The sequence below is a fragment of the Schistocerca cancellata genome, chromosome 8 (assembly GCF_023864275.1).
Source record: "Schistocerca cancellata isolate TAMUIC-IGC-003103 chromosome 8, iqSchCanc2.1, whole genome shotgun sequence".
Lineage (NCBI taxonomy): Eukaryota > Metazoa > Arthropoda > Insecta > Orthoptera > Acrididae > Schistocerca > Schistocerca cancellata.
The window spans coordinates 225357946-225372682 of record NC_064633.1 but is presented as its reverse complement, the minus strand read 5'-3'; the positions used below and the strand labels follow the sequence as shown (position 1 = coordinate 225372682).

Genomic DNA, 14737 nt, shown 5'->3' with positions numbered 1-14737 from the left:
GAAACGTGTTGCCTGGTAGGATGAATTACCAAGTCGAAGGCCATGTCCAAATGAAACACTTTTAGAAACATGCACCGCACCACGGATGAAGGCTGGCATGGGTTGGCGGCAGTATTATTCTATGGAAGTCATTCATCTGGGCTTCCGTGGGAACTATGGTAATTATCGAAGACTCCACCACTGTTGTGGACTACGTGAACATTGTTGAAGACCACCTGCATCCTTTCATATCTGATGTTTCCTACGACGGCGATGGTATCTTTCACTACGCTAACTGTTCTTGTCATAATGCCAGAATCGTGCTGTAGCGGCTATACAAAAGTGATAGTGATTGTACGTTAATGTCTGGGCCGCCAAATTCACCTGATCTGAACTGAATGGAACACGTTTGGGATGCTATCGGGTGTCAGCTTCAATCCTACAAACCACTGACCCGTAGTTTACGGGTATTGCGCGATCTATACATAAACGTCTGGTGTCAAAAACCCCCGGAAACCTATCAAGGACTTGTCTAATCCATGCCGTGTGCCGTATGGCGTTCCACTCTATTGAGCAGGTGGTCATTAATGTTTTGGCTTAACAGTTCAAGGTGCAAGCTTACTCCACGAAAAGCCAAAAGCATTTGGGAGTCATTCCATTTACTATCGATAGAGGCAGGGGGTTGCTGAATACAGCGCCTGCGTATGATGCTCTTAGATGTTGTACATGTTCCCCCAGTGGAACGGAGCACGTGTGACTTGGAAGGAGCAAGGAGGACTGGGTGTCAGACAGACACCTTCATGTTTGTGGAATGTTTCTCAAGCCTGGGTTAATTCTTAACATCCAAACATTAGAAAAACTTTATATGAGCATGGATTCGAAAATCCGTCGTTACGGAGGTTATTCATGATGTTGCGATCCAGCCACTCCATGGCACCGGTGTTGCGGCACAGAACGCTGAGGTCACGTTGTGATCAGGAAGACGAGTGAAGAGTGATGGCGAATGGCCCAGTGTACACCCAGAGCCGTCGGTGGTACATTGCAATCTGTAATAACATCTGTTGATCGAGTAGAGTTTACAAAGGTTGAGATTTTTTCAGAGTTGCAAGCAGCTGCTAGGCGCAGGCACACATTTCATGAAGCAATGCTTACATCTCGTCAGTGAGTCGTGATATTGTGACGCCTGGTCAGTGCCACAGCCTCGTGCTGCGCGGATTAAATAAGCATTGTCCACAAGGAAGCTCTGCTGTGACCCAATGCCGCTCCCACTGCAGCTCTCTCGAAGACGGCCCTCACGCACTGGGTGGAGACGGACGACTGCGGTCCAGCCTGCCAGTTGTCCTGAAGACTAGGTCTCAGTAACTCACTGCGGATAGGCCAAAACTGCAGCAGATACCCACAGAGCAGCCAGAGTGCTGTGAGGAAGCCCCACGCATTGGCACCTTGCAGAACATCCGTGATGACCCAGTAGTGGAGGAGAGCTGGCTGCTCAGCCGTCTCCTCATCCGCGTTTACTCAGTAGGCAGCAGCGGCAGACCACACATGTGGTATGCATCGGTTGGCTGCCCCTTAGTGTTGAAGTCAGCAACCAAGTAGCAGGCTGGTCATCATCGTTCAAAGTATTGTGATTTTGTTGAAACTCATTAGACTGTCATTTTTCTCGTTCTGCAATGTGGAAAAAACAGCGCCACGACAGAATGTTTCTTGAGCTCCGAAAGCCTGTGTATTTAATAGCTCGAATCTGTGTCTGTGACATAGTGGCTCTAGTTGTAGGAAAACATTTGCCTCCATTTGTATGATCTGGCAGCAATCCTTGCATTGCTGTGGTAATTTCAATGACTCTAGTTCGACGAGCGCGGTTCTTTCTGTCTGAGTTTGTAGCAGTGCTTGCGTGCGAAATTACATAGTTTTACCTCACAGTGCCCTGTGGAGTTGTACGGCAGTGCTTGCTTTTCTGTCTTCCCTGTCCTGAGGTATGTTGCATTGGTCGTACACCAGGTTTGCATACAGATTGGCACACCAGACACTGCTAGTCTACTATATTCCGAACTCGCCTGATTGAACTTTAAAAATTTTAAGCTTGCACAATAAGGTAACGGCCTTGCCACAGTGGATACACCGGTTCCCATCAAGTCACCGAAGTTAAGCGCTGTCGGGCGTGGCTGGCACTTGGACGGGTGACCATCTGGGCCGCCATGCGCTGTTGCCATTTTTCGGGATGCACTCAACCTCGTGATGCCAATTGAGGAGCTATTCGACCGAATAGTAGCGTCTCCGGCAAAGAAAACCATCATGACGACCGGGAGAGCGGTGTGCTGACCACACACCCCTCCTGTCCGCATCGTAATCTGAGGATGACACGGCGGTCGGATGGTCCCGATGGGCCACTTGTGGCCTGAAGACGGAGTGCTGCTGCTGCTGCTGCTGCCTGTATAATAAAGTTATTTGATGTGCAACAGTCGCACAAAAGTAATAAATATACATTTACCAAACACATTTACACGTATGAAAGGTTTTATTATCATGACACAAAAATTATATATTTAACGAACACATTTAAATTTACAGAAATTGCTGGATATGGGCACCTCCTTCTTCTTTGCATCCATTGAGTATGCGTTCCTTTACTTTGCCATACGTTGTTGTAAGCTCCAGGTCTGTTCTGTATTTGGTGAATCCATTTAGTTATGCTCCCTCAGAACATCTGCACTGGATACGGAAGTTGAATACTACAAGAATTTTAAATATTGCCAAAGTAAAACATCTATAGGTTTCAAATCTGGCGTCGGCCTGTTCAAGACTGGTTACCGAGATATTGGCGAATTATCCATGTAAAGTGAGGCGAAATACGCAGAAACATAGCACATTTCCTCTAACATGCGTTGACAGGAAGTTACTCTATTGTGAAACTCTGCCTCATTTAGCCGTAGCGCCAATTGAAGGTGTTATAGGTACAGAAAATTTTCATGCAGACTGTCCCAGATCGTCTTGTGATTAATGTCTTCACTTCTCGCGTTGTTCCTTGTACATCCTGATGGAATTTCATCCGCAGTACGAAGAATCCATTGTTCAAGCCCAGGCGTTAGTACAACGCGTGGTTTCTCACCATTGCAACCATTTTCTCAAATGGGCCTGTCTCTCGCAGGAGTTAGTGGAGTCGTGCAAGCGTTCCTGCACAAGGTATCTGCCTCCCACAGAAACGTTCAGCATAACGTGTCCGCAGCTCTTGGTCGTGCGGTAGCGTTCTCGCTTCCCCCGCCAGGGTTCCCGGGTTCGATTTCCGGCGGGGTCAGGGATTTTCTCTGCCTCGTGATGGCTGGGTGTTGTGTGATGTCCTTAGGTTAGTTAGATTTAAGTAGTTCTAAGTTCTAGGGGACTGATGACCATAGATGTTAAGTCCCATAGTGCTCAGAGCCACTTTCAGCATAACGTTGACGAGCTGCGTCCGCGTTTACCATCTGCTATGCTGCACATTTTGCAGGTATCCTTTATTTCGAACGCTGAATAAATCGTTGTGATATATGTTGAGGTGGGAATTATGTAAAACAGAAAACCGACAATCCGACAAAACAAAGCAAATGGCCTGTCTGATTGTGAACGAGAAAGTGAATAAAAATGCACATTTGAGATAAATTACACAACAATACTATAGGGAATTCTTTGCATAGCTTCCTAACGAAAGATTTTCGGACGCATGTTCATATGAATTTTCTGTGATGTTTTGTTCAAAAAAATGGCTCTGAGCACTATGGGACTCAACTGCTGTGGTCATAAGTCCCCTAGAACTTAGAACTACTTAAACCTAACTAACCTAAGGACAGCACACAACACCCAGCCATCACGAGGCAGAGAAAATCCCTGACCCCGCCGGGAATCGAACCCGGGAACCCGGGCGTGGGAAGCGTGATGTTTTGTTGTCAATAATAAATCCAATAAGCTTTTGACACCCCGTATCTAGATGGGGCTACTCCATATTTTCTAAAAGAGGCTGCCCATCTATCTGCTGTCGCAATCCGTTGAAATGGCCGACGTCTTCTGCTGGTGGCAGTTTCCCCGTTAGTACGGTACTACGTGAAAGCATGATCGACCGTAAGTAGTGTCCACTGCTCAGAGGACCCACGATACGGTCGCGAACAAATGCAGTCATATCGCTGCGCGCTCGACAGTCACATCGACCGCCAATACTACATCTGACGACATCCTACACACGCGACGCGCCGCAATGTAACGTTCGCCGTCGCTAGTAAAGAGCCTTTTTCTGTAACACGGCAGTTCTTTCCAACACTGTTGCTCACTAGTGTAATGTATAAATGTGCAGTACGCTGAAATTTGTACTTTAATAAGGTCGCTTCGCATTTAATCTGTATGGTCAAGCATTTGCTGAGATCCAAGTACCTCGTGCCACACAGAATCAACAACGTGTAAAGCTGATATCTTCAATATAAAATCTCACACTACCGTGGCAGTATCCAGACGATTCGAAACTTCGATTACGAACTCTAATGATCTTCCTATATTTAGAACCATAACTTTCAGTCTTAACATACAGTGCAATTTTAAAAACATCAGTCCTTGACTGGCTGCAATCTCAGTCTAGGGAATTTTATGCAGCAAGTTCTACAACGTTGTACCTAAGTTCTAATCGCACTTGAGAAATAATGGTGACTGCACAGAAAACTGCCAGGAAGTATATGTTGTGACAGCGACGATCTGTCGACATAAGCAAATAACTAATGGTGACGAGAGTGTGAGGTGGAAAGTATTTACCTTATAGAAACAAAAATCGCCCCTTGGTAGGCCACAAAAAATAACGAACAAGGCAAGGAGGAGATTACTGGGAGCAGCAAGAAATCGATCAAAGCTGTCTCTAGAAATTATTTATTGGTAAAGGCTGTAAAAATCAGTACCACAATGAGATATCAGATACCGTGCGAGACTACACAGTTGAGCAACTTTCGCTTAAACAATATCATTCTGCTATTCCCGCTGTGCACATCGTGAAATATTGGAAAGGAGTTACTACATCTATGGAAACGGACCATGGGAAACTTCTGAGATGAAATGTACAAAGTAGCTGAACGAAGGAACAGTTCTTGCATATATATTTATTGAAGAAACTTTCCAGTGGTTAGGTGAGTGCCATCAGCGAAATTTGTCTGATTTATTTAGAGCAGGAACAGAGTCACAACATTTACAGTACTACCCATTTATCTAGAAAGGAAAAGGTCACGATTAGCGAGACTCGTAGCACGAGAGCTAACCCTCTTGACGTGTTCTGTGGGGACTCTTGCCTGTCATACGGTGAGACACACCAGGGGAAGGGAGTTTCTGAACCAGGTCAGAGGCAGACCAGCTTGACCAGTGCTGCTGAGCGAACCCCCAGTCAGTCTCTGAGATGGCTGAGTGTACCATCGTCGTCCCGACAAAGTGACCCACATTGCACCGCTGACGCAAGTGGGCAAAAAAAATTTCTGGCATTCCTCCAGAACCTTTCCGACGGGTCGTCGAAAGCCTGGTGGCGGAGATGATACTGTCATAAAACGAAAAAGTGGATGCACGACATATTACTGCGAACTGCTGGGAACTATGTCACAGAGGACGTTCCATTACAAGCCGCACGCTCCTTGTTCTGAGCAAGTAGCACGCCTAAAAGCTCTCCACTGAGAGAGCAACGGCCTCCTCGACGAATAACACTCGACACTGTGATATTGAAATTTTTACGTTTAACTTTCAACACCCTCCTCTCTGTTGATGGGTACCATAATAACATGTATACATTTTTTTCTTTACTCCGCGTAGTTTATCGTTAGTATTTCTAATAATATTCCCAAAGCATATTTTTCAAAAGAAGAGTTTATGTACAGCAACGGTAGTTTGGAACATGAATTCTTACGTTTTGAAAGACAGTTCTTTTAGTCTAAGGAAAAATTTACCTCTCTAATACTAAAACTTATAACTTATAATAGTGATGTTAAAATTTATGGCTATTGACAGAGATATCATCCATTGGCACCTTTGGAGCACCCATCTTTTTGACGAAATCTGAGTGAAAACCGATAAAACTTTTCGTGATATTGAATGTGTGTAATAACGATAAATAATAGTACCTGTTTTTAAAACCATGTTTGTATTATAACCGCGACAGAAGATACTGCAGGAAAGGGATTATCATTAAGTAAACTGCCTTTATCCAATCTGAGAGTCCACAACAATGTGTCTGAACTGACACGACTTTCCATACGAAGGCGTATATTTTGACGACCAACTCCTAGCAAGAATTTATGAAGTATTTCCAGCGTTAATTCCAGTTTGCAGTGTTACTCGTCCTCAAAGAAAACAGCGTAATAACAGCATTATTTGTAGTCGCTCCACAGGTGACGGGAATTCTATCTGCTTCTGAATGGCGTCTCTTGATCCGTCGGCGCGGAACTGACGGGGTCATCAAGACAACGATATGCCTATAGTTCCTCAGAAATCATGAATTATTAAAACAATACACAGCTGGTTTTCACTCGATGTTGGGTGGTTGGCTGGTTGATTCGAGGGAGGGGACCAAACAGCTAGGTTATGGGTCCCATTGGATTAGGGAAGAATGGGGAAGGAAGTCGGCCGTGCCCTTTCACAGGAACCATCCCGGCATTTACCTGAAGCGAATTAGAGAAATTACGGAAAACCTAAATCAAGAAGCAGGTTTCAACCGTTGTGTTTCTGAATGCGGATCCAGTGTGCTAATCACTGCACAACCCTGCTCGGTTCAGTCGATATAAGCAGTGCTAACCGCTTCGAAAATTACGAAAATGAGCACAGTGTTTCTGAAAAATGCAGTAGAACGTCGCTATTTTGGCTGAAAACTATACGTAATCTGTGCGCGCGATCTTATTCGAGAATCTTAGGGTCTCGTTTACGGTAAAATAAACCGCGAATCTGAAGGGACGAACAAAGCGGAATAAGTAAAAATTAGAAGAAATGTAAAACTCGCTTAACTGTTCCTGATATCCTGATAGATATGCATTTGGTCCAGACATCCCCGTCATGTACAAGAAACACTTAGCAGCCTCCGACTGGACCTTTCTGCAGAGTTCAGTTCATTTTGTCCTGCTGCAATAACTTATCAGAAGATTGCCCAGTATTAACTCTCTCTCTCTCTCAGTCTCTGAGATGGCTGTATGTGCAAATGGCGCACTGAATATACGCAAACCGGTGGTGTCCGGTTTGAGTATGGAAAAATGGGCTCGTCTGAGAAACATGACGAAGTCGCAATTAATTTCTCTAAATTACAGCATTATGACATTACTGATACAGTTTACAACTCTTCACCCTGGGTAAGCGATTGCTATAAACAGTTAATAAATATTCGTGCATGAACGAATAGGCAATACATAAACAGTTATTTCATTTCATGTCTTCAGCTCTTTATTATAAATTTCTTCGCGTAAGTTCAAACGCAAGATTCAGAAATGCATCACTTAAATTACCAATGAACGTATTCCTTTAGATGCTTAATCGCTTTCAGACGCGTTTCTTGATTTCGATATCTATGAGCCTCATTTACGAGGGCGTACTGAAGCCTCATGTCCCCGAATTTTTTTTATTCTGTTCTCGATATCAGTTGAGATATTACAGGTCGACTTTACCGCTTCGCTGTCGCTAGTTGCAATGCGCCGCAGCTAGAGGGCTCCGAATTGAAGCGTGCGACGTGGCGGTGTGTAACGTAACTATGCAGGTGCGTGAGAGACCCCCAGAAGACTGCAAACGTGAATTCGAAGAGTTCGTCCACACGTGGAGCACCCTGTCCGTCCGCACGACAATCCCAGACCACGCACGAGCGGTGCGACATCTGCAATTATCCGACGCCTTGCGTTCACTGTCGCCGATCATCTACCATACTGTCCTTAGTTGGCCCCATTCGATTTTCATCTGTTTCCAAAACTTTAGGAACACCTTCACTGACTTCGCTTTCTCAGTGATCAAACGGTGCAAGCAGAGGTGCGGTTGTGGCTTCGTCAACAAAGTCAAACATGCTATAGTGGCGGTATCAACAAACTAGTCTCTCGTTGGGAGAAATGTGTTCATTGTCAGGTTACTATGTGGAGAAATAAAAATGAGGACATCAAGAATAAAGATAGAATGTTAATAAAGTTTGTTTTATTTAAAAAATTTTAAGAGTTTTCACATAAAAAATTCGGAGACATTACTTTTCAGCGCTTCATCGTATATTGTTATGGCGTACAGTCAATCTTGAGTACTGCGATATTGGCAATATATAATTTGTTATATGCATCATTATATAGATAGGAAACACATTACATAAAGTGACACTGCGTAAGTATCCGAGCAAAAACAATATTCATTAGATACAGACTTTGCTAAAATAGAGACATGGTAAATATTTCTACTGAAATCGTCCAAAATATATCCCTGCGAAAACACACTAAGTATTCTGTTTATAGTCTTAAATGAAATTGCTAATCGTGATGTGGTATTTTACGGTATCACTGTAAAAGACTTTTTTTCTGTTTCACCAAGTGTATTCTACTCCCATGTTCGTTCTTATAGCAGCTGCGCCTTCTGGCGAGACAAGCTTCGCGTGCAAACTCGTTTGTCATTTAAAAACTGCCGGTCGGCAAAGAATTTCCTATTTTTTTTGATACTTCATTTCATCGCAGAAAGGGGTATACCGTATTGCCACGTTTCATAGTTCACCATAAACCTCTAACAACGCTTCAATCTGCTCTGTTTACTGATGACTTCCGGACTTAATTCGACTATTAGTATGTTTTACTTATCACCACAGCAGTGGCAGATCTGTTTCTCATTATCTACAACGTTCTTCGCACAGCGTGTAGTTACACTATAGCACGTCGTGGAAATGACATTAAGTGATGCTCAGAGGAGCTAAGGCACTTATGCGAGATACGGGATTAATTGCCAGTTGGTTTTCACATCACTGCTCTGTTGTTGACGTAGACTCGGTTTTTAGTCATTTAAGAATCTATGCTCAGTCAGCCACGTATTCATTGAAATAAAATATCAATTTTTCATATGCTTTGCAGTTAAGCAGTCCTGTTATAAAGGATGCTTCATTATTAGTAGAAAGGAACAATTTAATGTCACTACTGACCTAAGTGATGCCTGCGGTCCATCGAGGAAGCGTTATACATCCTCTGCTGCCCTTAATCTATAAAAGCGAATCAGCAGATAGCCTGAGCAGCACTCTTAGATCGTTTACAGATGACGCTGTCGTTGACCATCTGGTAAAGTCATCAGAAGAAAAAAACCAAAAGAGATTTTCATGGTGCTAAAATTGGCAGTTTACCCTACACAATGGGAAGTCTTATTTCCTCTACATGAGTACCAAAAACATTCCGTCAAATTTCTGTTCAATTATAAATCGCACAAATTAAATTTTTGTCGATTCAGCTAAATATGTATGGAGCATAGCTACGAACAACTTAAATTGGAACCGTAACATAGTAAATACTGTGAGGCATACCTACCTTTTATTGGCAGAACACTTAAAAGATGCAAGAAACCTAAGCGGGACTGCTACGGTCGCAGGTTCGAATCCTGCCTCGGGCATGGATGTGTGTGATGTCCTTAGGTTAGTTAGGTTTAAGTAGTTCTAAGTTCTAGGGGACTGATGACCACAGATGTTAAGTCCCATAGTGCTCAGAGCCATTTGAACCAAGAAACCTAAAGAGACGGCCCGTGAAGTGAGATCCTTAATAGATGGGACTGACGGAAGACACCGGAAGAATTCAAAAAAGGATAGGTCGTTTTCTGTTATCGTGAAATTGGGGGACAGGGATCGCGGATACGATAAGCTAATTGGAGTGGCTTTTTGTTGAAGCGCGATCTTCTCATGAAATCTGAGTCACCAACGAGACTCCGATTGCCAAAGTATTTTCTTTTATTCCCACTACTTAGGAAGAAATGAACATAGTAATGAAATAAGGGAAATCAGAGCACTAACGAAAGATTTAGGTTTCAATATTTACCATGTGATTTGAGAGACTGGAATCGTCGCGAAGTAGCCTGGAAGTGGTTCTATGAATCAAGTGCCAAACACTCAAGTGTCAATTGCAGTGTAATCACGCAGATGTGTGTATTCATGTATTACGCTCTAAAATATCGTGCCTCCTCTTGAGATACAACGAATTCTCTATGGAGTCTTACAGAGAAGACAGTGTTCTCTTCTGTAAGCCTCTGCTGGTGACTTGTTGTCATACTGCTTGATTCACCACTGTACTAGAAAATAACGCTTACCAGAAAAAGATGAAATGTTACGAACATTGGTATACGGCAGTACTTACACGTCCCTTGTGTACAACTTTAAATCCCTGAAGTCAGTGGCAACGGATTGCTTTGTCTTGCTGTAAATAGTGCACCTCTGAAGATGTAAAGGGTCTTTTTCTAGGTAGGTAAAGGTATCTCTTGACACGTCCGCTGATGCTATCGACGGTCTTCGTGGTACACCGTTCCCGTCGATGATTCTTACTGTAATGCCACTCTTAAATGCTGCAACATTTTAGTCATAATACAAATTGCAACTTTATCCATCTTCATAGCAGGGTTTCTTAGGAAACTATATGTGCTGTATGCATGTATAAAATATGCTGCAACAAGAGCGGGTATGCTCCACAAGTTGTTACGTGATTAATTCCTGAGAATCTTGTGACAAGTATCACGCTGTCAGCAGATCATGGGGTTTGCTCTGAAAAAATTTTCATCTCTGTACTGAGAGTGCAACTGAGTCCGCAGGTCTTGGTCTAGTGGCTAGCGTTGCTGCCTCTGGATCACGCGGTCCCGGGTTCGATTCCCGGCCGGGTTGGGGATTTTCTCGGCCCAGGGACTGGGTGTTTGTTTTGTCCTCATCATTTAATCATCATCATCATCATCATTCGTGACAGCTTCTAGATTGAATTGAGTTAACAATTGGACTGTGTAAAAATTGGGACTTTGTACGGGCGCTGATTACCGCGCAGTTGAGCGCCTCCCCAAACTAAACATCATCATCAGGGTGCAACTGAGTAGCTGAACGAGATGTATCGTAAATGTATTACTTTCTCTCCTGAAACCAACATCTGTGCACACTAGGTATCAGATGCTTACCTCACCAAGAGATGAAATCCCGGCCTTTGCAGCCATTTCGCTGAAATGCTGAACTAGAGTTGATAACCAAAATTATTATTTTTAAGGATTCTTCATTTCTTTAACCCGTTCAGACATGAATTTTTTTCTGCTGGAAGGAAATTTCTTTTTATGTGATAATGCACTTACGTAATTTTTAAATGATTTAGATTTATCCAAAAATATGAACCCATTTTCAAAACATGCTGTGTACACTTGACTTAATTTTATGGACTAAAATAACTAATTACGAAGTATTCTCTATTGTGATAAATAGTAAAATGATCATTCAACTATTACCATGCAAAATATCAATAACAATATTCAATTATACAGTGGAATATAGCGAGCCAACCACATCCGCGTATTCTGGTGGTCTCGAGCTACTGCGAACTGCTACATTGACTTGCAGATATTTCCATAGTGATTCCCAACAGTTGGCAGCAGTAATTATCTCTAGAAGAGCGTAGCGTTCCAAAAGACTGGAAAAGGGCACAGGTCATCCCCGTTTTCAAGAAGGGACGTCGAACAGATGTGCAGAACTATAGACCTATATCTCTAACGTCGATCAGTTGAAGAATTTTGGAACACGTATTATGTTGGAGTACAATGACTTTTCTGGAGACTAGAAATCTGCTCTGTAGGAAGCGGCATGGGTTTCGAAAAAGACGATCGTGTGAAACCTAGCTCGCGCTATTCGTCCACGAGACTCAGAGGGCCATAGACACGGGTTCCCAGATAGATGCCGTGTTTCTTGACTTCCGCAAGGCGTTTGATACAGTTCCCCACAGTCGTTTAAGGAACAAAGTAAGAGCATATGGACTATCAGACCAACTGTGTGATTGAATGGAAGAGTTCCTAGATAACAAAATGCAGTATGTCATTCTCAGTGGAGAGAAGTCTTCCGAAGTAAGAGTGATTTCAGGTGTGCCGCAGGGGAGTGTCGTAAGACCGTTGCTTTTCACAATACATATAAATGACCTTGTGGTTCAAAAAATGGCTCTGAGCAATATGGGACTCAACATCTGAGGTCATAAGTCCACTAGAACTTAGAACTACTTAAACCTAACTAACCTAAGGACATCACACACATCCATGCCCAAGGCAGGATTCGAACCAGCGACCGTAGCGGTCGTGCGTTTCCAGACTGAAGCGCCTAGAGCCGCTCGGCCAAACCGGCCGGCTGACCTTGTGGATAACATCGGAAGCTCACTGAGGCTTTTTGCGGATGATGCTGTAGTATACGGACAGATTGTAACAATGAAAAATTGTACTGAAATGCAGGAAGATCTGCAACGAATTGACGCATGGTGCAGGGAATGGCAATTGAATCTCAATGTAGACAAGTGTAATGTGCTGCGAATACATAGAAAGAAAGATCCTTTATCATTTAGCTACAATATTAGCAGGCCAGCAACTGGAAGCAGTTAATTCCATAAATTATCTGTGAGTAGGCATTAGAAGTGATATAAAATGGAATGACCATATAAAATTAATCGTCGATAAAGCAGATGCCAGACGGAGATTCATTGGAAGAATCCTAAGGAAATGCAGTCCGAAAACAAAGGAAGTAGGTTACAGTACACTTGTTCGCCCTCTGTTTGAATACTGCTCACCGGTGTGGGATCCGTACCAGATAGGATTGATAGAAGAGATAGAGAAGGTCCAACGAAGAGCAGCACGCTTCGTTACAGGATCATTTAGTAATCGCGAAAGCGTTACGGAGATGACAGATAAACTCCAGTGGAAGGCACTGCAAGAGAGACGCTCAGTAGCTCTCTACGGGCTTCTGTTGAAGTTTCGAGAACATACCATCACCGAGGAGTCAAGCAGTATATTGCTCCCTCCTCCGTATATCTCACGAAGAGACCAGAGGATAAAATCAGAGGATTAGAGTCCACGCAGAGGCAGACCGACAATCTTTCTTTCCGCGAACAATACGGAACTGAAATAGAAGGGATACTCGATAGAGGTACTCAAGGTACCCTCCGCCACACACCGTCAGGTGGTTTGCGGAGTATGGATGTAGATGTAGATGGAATCACATACAAAATTTTTTACATTGCCCGACATTACGGTATTTCTGAGCCATGTGCTGTTTGTAATGCAGATCAAGATAAAGTTTCCTGCTGGCAGTGAATGGAAGTTGAAACAGTAAAGTGAGCACTTTTCAGTCAATAGCAAAGTTTCAACAGTTCATGTAGCAATGCGCAGGGAGCACGATATAAACAAATTTCTTGAGCGTTGCTTCATTGTAGCAGCATCACTGCTCTTCTGGTTGTTTTTAGTGGTTCACAGAACTAATATATACTCATAAATAGAAGTTCGTAGCAGTGATGTGCGATCTTTCCACTGGGGTGGGTTTCCATTGCCGTACTGATGCGAATGGAAACATCATGCGGTTATTCGAATGCAACTGATACTCACCTCACACCTTTTAGTTAAACAAGACATGAAATGAGGTGGGGGAGAGAATTTTCCGCATCACTCTCTGCTGGAGCGATTGTGGGTCACAGTGTCTTAACCATGTAAACAGAATAGCATGAGTAACCATGTAAACAGAATAGCATGAGTCGAATTAAAACTGGGTGTCATACATGGGCTCGAACTTACATACCAGTCTTCCCACCGCTATCGATTTGACCGTCTGAATCAGAGGTTTATCTTACCATCATATTTCCCCCTTTCTACACAGGTTATATTTCGGTGCATACAATCAACACGGCTTACGCCCGACAATGAGAAAAAGAACTGACTGCCATATATGCAGAAATTTAATGGTATCTCATATGGTCAAGTGCTGTTCTCATGCGCCTTGTTTACCATGATAGCAGCGTCCATATCGAGAGCCACGCATCTTATTACGTTACCACTAACAATTATTGTCACTGCAGCCTTCGAATAAAATTTACTTTCATCACATAACTGACGGACAGATATTAGTATTAGAGAGGGAACTTCAACCGGCAGTTGGTTCGGTTCCGCTTACACGTAGTCCGTATGCCAGTAAATAACTATGTACGCAGTTACGAAATAACTATGTAAGCAGTTATTAGGACCTCCTATGACAGTCAGCATAGATCGGGAAAACAACCGAGGTTACAAAGACGAGTTCTTCTAATAAACGTGAAGACCTAAGGCAGTCTGTGTAGTCATGTTTATTTTAAAAGACAAAAAAGTAATCTTAAATAAAACATGATAGTTGTCAAATTGGCTAACCTGGTTTGGAAGCAACGTTTTACGAGTGAAAAAGCTGTTATTATTCGCTTAAGACGAAACTGTGTGTCGAGTGTATTAATTTTGTAGCACCTATGTGATATGTCACTCGCAGCTCAAGCTGTTCAGGACTTGTTCTAAGCAATGAGAGACTTTGACTTCCATTCAGAACATTCTGCTATATGTACCTTTAGTTTCTAATATAGTAGTTTCCCAGAATCAGATTTATTTCTATATTCGTCATCGGTTTCGTCACCGTCAAATTCGTCACTCACCAAGTAGGTGTTTATAACTACTGCTGCGGAGGTTATCACTTTGTCAGTTGCTGTAGCAGTTTATAAATCGCGAACAAGTACGTAATTAACTGATCAAAGTTTCACCTGGTATCAAAAAATTGCGCGGACAGATTCCA

General features: G+C 43.0%; 1 pseudogene; it reads left to right on the top strand.

Annotated features, from left to right (window-relative positions):
* The first annotated feature begins 2070 nt into the window (after positions 1–2070).
* LOC126095897 (5S ribosomal RNA) lies at positions 2071–2188 on the top strand (annotated as a pseudogene).
* The last annotated feature ends 12549 nt before the right edge of the window (positions 2189–14737 follow it).